Source organism: Rhinopithecus roxellana, chromosome 7 (assembly GCF_007565055.1).
Source record: "Rhinopithecus roxellana isolate Shanxi Qingling chromosome 7, ASM756505v1, whole genome shotgun sequence".
Lineage (NCBI taxonomy): Eukaryota > Metazoa > Chordata > Mammalia > Primates > Cercopithecidae > Rhinopithecus > Rhinopithecus roxellana.
In genome coordinates, this window is record NC_044555.1 from 77,224,125 (window position 1) to 77,232,314 (window position 8,190).

The 8,190-nt window shown below is 44.4% G+C and overlaps 1 pseudogene; it reads right to left on the reverse strand.

The window, feature by feature from the left end:
* Positions 1 to 2,156: 2,156 nt before the first annotated feature.
* LOC104654403 lies at positions 2,157 to 4,733 on the reverse strand (annotated as a pseudogene).
* Positions 4,734 to 8,190: the final 3,457 nt, after the last annotated feature.

The following is an 8,190-nucleotide window of genomic DNA, read 5'->3' on the forward strand; positions in this document are numbered from 1 at the left end:
TCTCATATGCTGATTTATAATCTCTTGGCTTGTTTTCAAAAGTTGACGTGTATATCTCATCCTCACTGCAATGCACAAATGCATGCAAAACTGTTCCCCTTGTTTAAAAAATCCTGGATTTAAAAAAATTGCTTGTTATACTAACTGCTTAATTTACTGCATCTGATCAATGACCCAGTTCAGGCCCACCACTCCCACACTTATTGGGGACAGCTGAGGCACAACCAGCCACACAATACTAAACTGAGCTGCTGCTGGGAGTCCAGGCTTAACCCTACAGCAAGCTTGCAAACTTCACATGTAAGTATAGTCTGTATATAAAGGAAACTCTGGCCAGAGACGACATTTGATCCCACAGTTCATCAAGTCTATGTACGACATTTCACATACCACCCAATAGATGTAATGACAAGATAATATTAACAGCAACCACTTTCCTGGATCACTCCCGCGCCACAGACACCACTCCAATACAACAACCACACATTGCATTAATACCCCAAACCTATTCTCAATTTGTTAAATATGGTGTAAGCTCACAGTTAGGAGGATGCAAATCTAGTTGAGCCAAAGAGTCCCTGCAGCTCTGGTAGCCAAGGTGGAGGGCCACCTCAGGGCTTTCCAGTACCCGCAGCTGTGGCTCAGACAGCTGCAGCCAGGAGCTAGTGAGGTGGGACAGCTAATGCGGGAAGTAGAAGTCAGCTGGCCCAACTTGGGGAGGTATCTCTCTCAGCATCTCAGCTTTGGGACTCTGTCACCACCTCTTCCTAGCCCAAGCTGCTGCCTAAACCAGGCATGTTGAAGGGTGAACAGTGGCTGCCACAAGGCCAAGGCCAAGAGATTGCTGAGAGTCCCACTCCCCTACCTGAGCCCCTAGGCCTGTGACAAGCCACACTGTCCTCCAGAACCCATCTAGCTCTAGGCAAAATGTCTTAGGCTTCTGACTGAGGAGTCCACCAGGGTATGAGTAGCAAAAGCTAGGATCTGGGCTTTCCAGAGGGCAGAGCCTCTTTCTTTCTAGTCCCCCAGCCTCTTCCTCTGCTTGAAAGTGACTGTTTGTTGCAAACACACAGGTTGTTGTCCATAAGTTCTCAGCCAGTCTCTGGTAATTAGGTTTGAAAACATGAGGTAGAAGCGTCCCCTCACATGGATGTTGTGCCTGGCTGGCTAGTGTCACCCTCCGGCAGGTGAACAGAAGCCAGTCCTTTTCCTGACTCCTGGCCAGTTGTGCCATACACCAAGACTCTTCAAAACCTACTCCCTCAAGCTCTGCTCCAGGAAGAGCAGGACCTGGAATGGAAGTGGGGAGCACCACTGTCTTTTCACACCCTTTGAGTGCCTTCTGGCCACCAGTCTTTCCTTCGTCGACACTTCCACTTGAAGTCCTCCTGCACCCAGTTGGACTACAGACTTCAGAGTTCACAGGCAGGTTCACCCTGGGATCCTGCCTAGCAAGTGTAATCTCTTACACTAATCAGCATGACCTGGAAGCTCCTGGGTGGATCTGAGTAACAAATTTCCTCCTGGCCCAAAGGCCAGGCTTTTTTTTTTTTTTTTTTTTTTTTTTTTTTGTCTTCTTCACAGCTTTCAGGTGAGTGCTGGATTTGCGGAGAGTAACCAGGCCCTCAAACCTATGGAGATACATTTTCCTGGTGGTGCATCCACTCGTCTCCTGGGGAGATAAAAGAGATGGCTTGTTCTGCTTCTTTTTTGTTTTTGTTTTGAGGTGGAGTTTTGTTCTTGTTGCCCAGGCTGGAGTGCAATGGTGCAATCTCGGCTCACCGCAACCTCTGCCTCCCGGGTTCAAGCAATTGTCCTGCTTCGGCCTCCTGAGTAGCTGAGATTACAGGCGTGTGTCACCACGCCTGGCTAATTTTTTGTATTTTTAGTAGAGATGGGGGTTTCTCCATACTGGTCAGGGTAGTCTCGAACTCCTGAACTCAGGTGATTCACATGCCTTGGCCTCCCAAAGTGCTGGGATTACAGGTGTGAGCCACGGCACCCTGCCGGCTTGTTCTGCTTCTAAATGAGCTGCCAAGCCACACGCAGCCCGAAAAACCCTGCTCACAGCACGGATGGGGTACAGAAGAGCAATGCTGGCTGTGGAACACCCCCCTGCAGGGAGCTGGGCCAGGGCTAGTGGGGTGAGTCTTGGATCAGGCCATAGTGTGGCCCAACTCCTCCAGCCCTACAGGCAGCGGGATGCCCAGCTCCACCAGGTACAGGGAGTCCTCCAGTTTTGAGACTGCCAGTCTGCTCTTGGGCTCCAGTCTGCAGTAGATCATGGCCAGGGGAAGAAGGCTGGAGGGCAGTCTGTGGGGACAAACTTCTCCCAGAAAAGCATCATGCTGAGGCCAAAGTCCAGTGTTTGGGGAAGGAAATCAGGATCTGCATACATCTGCCCAATGGTCTTGCAGAGAATGATCCCAAAAGAGAAGACATCCACATTTCATCATAGCTCTTTCTATTTAGCATCTCAGGTGTCACCCAGTAGAGGTTTCCTACCACCGTGTAGCACTTCTTGAAGTTGTTATTGTGCAAGTTACATTTCTTGCTGGTGGCCATTCTGGAGGTGATGCCTTTGGCCAAGCTGACTTCCTGCTGCCAGGGGAATGGGTTCACACTTTGCAGAAAGTCCTTCAGCGTGCCCCCATCAATGTCCCCTCAGCAAGTTCAGCTTCTTGTCCTTGTACAGCACGCCAATGAACTTGAGCACAATGAGGTGGTCCAGGCTTCACGACACTTTCACTTCAGTCAGAAAAGTCTTCTGGTTCTCCTCATCACATCGCATTAACTCCTTCATGACCACCACTTTGCCTGTGGCTTTGTGTGTCACTTTGATAGCCTGCCCGAAGAAGCCCTTCCCCAGGACCGCCTCGTGGATCAGGTCACAAGACCGGAAGATCTGCTTTGAATAAGTGCTGGAACAACAAAGGGATTCCCAGTGGCTGACGTCACAGCTGAGCAGTAGGGGCTCCTTTGTGGAGCTAGGGCTAGGGGACTTGGAGATGCTGTTACTGAGTCTCAGGGAGCATCTTCTCAGCATCCCCTCTGGATTATCCTTGGTATCCAGGGTGCTGAGGGCGTGAGGGTGTCCAGCATTCTGCATGTGAGGAGAGAGCCAGGCATCCAGACGCAGCTGGGCTGGGCACCGGGAGACGGGGTCATGTTCAATCAACAGCAGAAGTGTCTGGCTCATCTGGCTAATTGCATCCTCCAACTCCTCTACTTGGAGTGTGTGGATGGGGGTTCCACTGATCTCCAGGATGTGGTCCCTGGGGTGGATGGCATTGTGGCTGTTGGGACTGATGTGCATCTGTTTGACCTCTTTTACTTGCATGGTGGTAATGTAGTTGGAGCAGGCATTCTCCACGGACACGGAGAAGCTCTGCCTGCCCTCTGTGGTGGCCAGCATGGACACGAGCATGACAGAGTAGGGCAGCTGGTCCTGAATGGACTCTGTGGAGAGTCTCTCAAATACGGGTGCCAGCACCACCTCATTGTGGTACTTTCCACAGTATAGGGTGACATGCAGCACCAGGGCATATGCATCCCCATCCTCAATGGTCACCTTATAGCTCATACAGGCAAAGCATTCTGGATGGTACTTGAACTCCCTATTCGCAGCAGCGAATCTGCATGGGTCTGCAGCAACCTCAATTCTTGCCTCCTCAGAAGAAATAATTTCACTGAGGGGCATAAGACAGTGAGAGACCAAGGCAAGTTTCAGAGCAGGAAAGAAAGTTTATTAAAAAGCTTTAGAGCAGGAATGAAAGGAAGTAAAGCACACTTGGAAGAGGGCCAAGCAGGAGACTTCAGAGATCAAGTGTGCAGTTTGACCTTTGACTTGGGGTTTTATATGTTGGCATTCTTCTGGAGTCTGCATCTTATCTCCCCTGATTCTTCCCTTGGGGTGGGCTGTCTGCATGTGCAATGGCCTGCTAGCACTTGGGAGGGGCTGCATGCACAGTGTGTTTACTGAAGTTGTGCATATGCTCACTTGAGGTGCTTTCCCCTTACCAGTTGAGCATTCCTAGAGGAAGGCCATAGACCAGTTAAACTCCACCATTTTACCTCTTAGTGCACATGCTTGAGCCCACTCACCCTGCTCCTGAGATCTTATCAGGAAGCTGCTGATCACCAGTTTCAGGGATTTTTTTTTTTTTTTTTTTTTTTTAATGTGTTGGGAGACTGCCTTTCCCTGGTATGAGCCGGAACCAATTATTATTTTAGAGAGATGGTTAACAACTGCCTGACCATCACCTAATGGTCGCCTGACATTCCTGGTGTGGAGGAGCCCTCTCTTGCCCTGCTCATGTCTGATTAACCACCTACTGTAACATCTCCAGTCACTATAATGGGCCCTGTCATCAGCAGTGAGCACCCATGACAGAACTCCCCAAATGTCTCCCAGTAGTCCTGTGACAGTAGAGCTTCCCATCCTTCTCGTAGTACCACCTGGTGAGGGAATCCTGGCATTCTGAAAACCGGAAGCAACAGCTGTGCCAGGCTTCATTGACAGTCCTGTATCATCGTTGGCTTGGAGCAATGTGGTCCCCACAGCCCCGACACCTCCAAACATCTTCACCTTGGTTCTGGCATTACCACTAGTTGAGTGACCCTGGACAACTTCATTTTCTTCCCTAAGCCCCAGTTTCCTCATACGTAAAATGAGGAGATTATACATTATCTCAAAAGTCTCTCCTGGCTCTAGCACCCACCAGTGCAGACATGGTCCCAGGAGCATAGAAATGGGGAGGAGGAAGCAGGGCCGCAGCAGCCCCACTAAGCTCCCACCTCTGCCTAGGCGAGGGAGGACCTCAGCCCCAGGCACGAATAGGCGGATTTTAAAATCTGTGATTAATCTAGGATTCCTTTGAGTAAGACTTCAAAAAATAAATTTTATATCAGAAAAGGCTTTTGATTGTTTTCCTAATAAATGTGAAAGGAAAACATTAGATAATTTTTCATAGTTTGAGTTTTAATCTGATATTTAATTATGTTTCTGCTTTGCTACAATCAATGAAAGTATGTTGCTTTTGTTTTTGAAATCTTGACATCAACCAAGGATAAATGAATAAAATTTCAAAAAATTAATTTGCTATCACAAAAGGCTTTAGTTATTTTACTTTTAAATGTAAAGTTACAGAATAGCCACCATTACATAATTTGAGCTTTAATAAACTTTAATAAGAAACATATCCTCATTTAAAATATTAGAACATAATTGCTCTATGCACATTGATTTTTTCTTTTCTATAATTGCTATGCATTTTGATTCAAAATTAGTTTTTATAGGATTTCTTCTATAAATTATTATTTTGGAGCCTATAAATAACAAATTCCTTTTCTCTGATCATTCCATAAGCCAAAATATTTCAAACCAGATGTACATGTAAGTTGAGTGAGTATCCTTTATCCACTGACATTTTAAAATTCTATTTAAGTATATCTTCATATTTTAAAAATCAGATGATCCAGGGGACTGATTCAATAAGTTGTCTTACTTCCACTAGTGGAATACCATGCAACTGCAAATCCAAGGACTAGGAAGTTCTCTAAGTTCCAATGTGGGAAGATGTCCAGGTCATATTGTTGAGTGAAAAATCCAAGGCACTGAACAATATTTGCATATATAGAGAGAACACTACCTTTTGGAAAGAAAAGGTGGAAAATAAGAATAAATATTCATAGGAGTAAAACTTCTTGAGGAATAATGTTTCATGTATTTTGCTTTTTGAACCAAGTAAATCAAAGAATTATTCAAAAATAACAATAAAATGAAAAAAATCTAAAAATCAAGTGAAACAAGATTTTGATCTGATTAATAGAACATAAAATGATAATTAAAACATTAGCTAAAAGTATGATTCAAATTCAAATTCAGGGATTTTTATTATGCTCACAAAGTTGTGCAACCATCACACAAATTCCAGAACTTTTTCATCACCTCCAAAAGAAGCCCTGTGCTCATTAGCAATCACTCTCCATTCCTCTTTCCCCAATCCACCATTTAACTTTTTGAAAAACAAGTTATAAAACACTCAAGCACAACATAAATTCCAAGCAAAACTTAAAACTGGTTTCTAAACAGCACTCATTATAGTAGCACCTGTGACCAATATCCACAATATGATTTCTAGCAGGTTGATGTCTACTATTTAGTTCAGTGTCTACTCATTATTATTACTATTCTGAGGACAATTTGGGCCCCACAGAAGCACAATGCTGACATTCCCACTGTGTTGGCCAACCTTCCCACACCAAATTCAGTTGTTACCACTAGGTTTTCACCTTGTTTGTTTTTTGTTTTGTTTTGTTTTTGGGTTTTTTTTTTTTTTAGACAGAGTCTCACTCTGTCACTGACACTGGAGTGCAGTGGCACTGTGTTGGCTCACTGCAACCTCCATCTCCTGGGTTCAAGCAATTCTCCTATCTCAGTCTCCGAAGTAGCTGGGATTACAGGCATCCACCACCACGCCTGGATAGTTTTTATATTTTTAATAGAGATGGGGTTTCACCATGTTGGCCAGGCTGGTCTTGAACTCCTGACCTCAGGTGATCCACCTGCCTCGGCCTCCCAAAGTCATCTTCTTCTCTACTGAAGGGAAACTTGGCAATTCGCACATTTATTATAATAAACACCTAACAACTCTGCTGTCTATTCATTTTTTGGTTTTTACATTTTGATTAGAATATCAAAGTGAATTTCCAAAAAAACATTGGAAGAGAAGGGAAAGAAAAGAAAAAGAAGGCTTCCTCTTCCTGACATGTCAATATTTTAATGTGTCATGAATAATCCTTATCTACTACAGAAAATTCAAATGCTACAAATAAAACCGAAGTTAAAACAATTTCTCTGTAGAATAAGAGTGTGAGAATAGCATAAAAGGTTAGCTTAATTAATGAAATAATTCAGCAAATATTTGAGTGCCTATAATGCGCAAAGCATGGTGGAAAGTGATGGGAAGAGGGTCATTGGAGGAAAGAGAGAAGGTAAAACTGTCTTCGCCCACTATTCTTATATTTATCATTTTGTCAAGGATCTTTCATTCAGTTGTTATTCCCCATTTCTCCCAGTTTCCATTTTCAACATTGTATTGTTTTGCTGGTCCACTTGAATCTCCTTTTCTCTGCCTCCACAGCCATCACTTTGGCTCATGGCTTTACCTTCTCCCACCTGGATAAAAAGATGTCTCCTCCCTTGGGTCTCTCAAATTCTCCTCTGCTCCAATCTGTCCTTCTCATTGATACAGAGGCATTTTTCTAAAGCACAGAGCTGTTCATGTCAATTCCCTCATTAAAATCATCCAATAACTTCCCTTTGGCTGCAGAATAAATTCTGCTCCTAGCATAACATATAAGGTCTCCAGATCTAGCCATAGGCCACATTTCTAGCATAAACAATCACATATACCTCCTCCTTCCAGGGCTGCCAATTCAACTAACTCCCCACAGAGCATTCCCCCAGACAGGTCAGACGTTTCTTCACATTCAACCATGAACCACAAGAACGTGAACTCTTGTTCATGCTGTTCCCTGTCTCAACAGTCCCTCCCTACCTCCACTGACCTAGAACACTTCCCCAAAATTCAATTCAATTGGTATCTTTGATGCCTTTTTTAGTTATAATGCACTACCACTGCAGATATGATGAGTTGTTCATTCATTTATGCTTATTATCATCATGCAGTTATTGAGTGCTATGATTTGAATGTGTCCTCTCCAATATTCAGGTGTTGTCAATGTGATAGAATCAAGAGGTAGGGTCTTTAAGAGATGATTAGGCTATGAGGGCTCCTCCCTCATTAATGGGATTAAGGCGCTTATGAAAGAGGCTTCCTGCAGGGTTTGACCAGCATGCCCCGTTACCTTCTGCCACGTGAGGATATAACAATAAGGTCATCACCAGATTAGATGCTAGCACCTTGATTTTAGATTTCTCAGCCCCCAGAAGAGTGAGGAAATAAATTTCTGTTGTTTTAAAATTATCCAGTTTCAGGTGTTTTGCTGTAGCAGCATAAAATGGACTAAGACATTGAATTATAGCTCAATCTTTTCCATGCATGTTATGAGGTCTTTGAGGGCAGGAACCCTATCTACAAGAAGTTGGGTTAGGGAAAGAAAACTGTTAAGGGCAGTGTAGGTGTGACTGCAGGGGCCAACTTTTGAGCTTTCCCAGAAGACTCT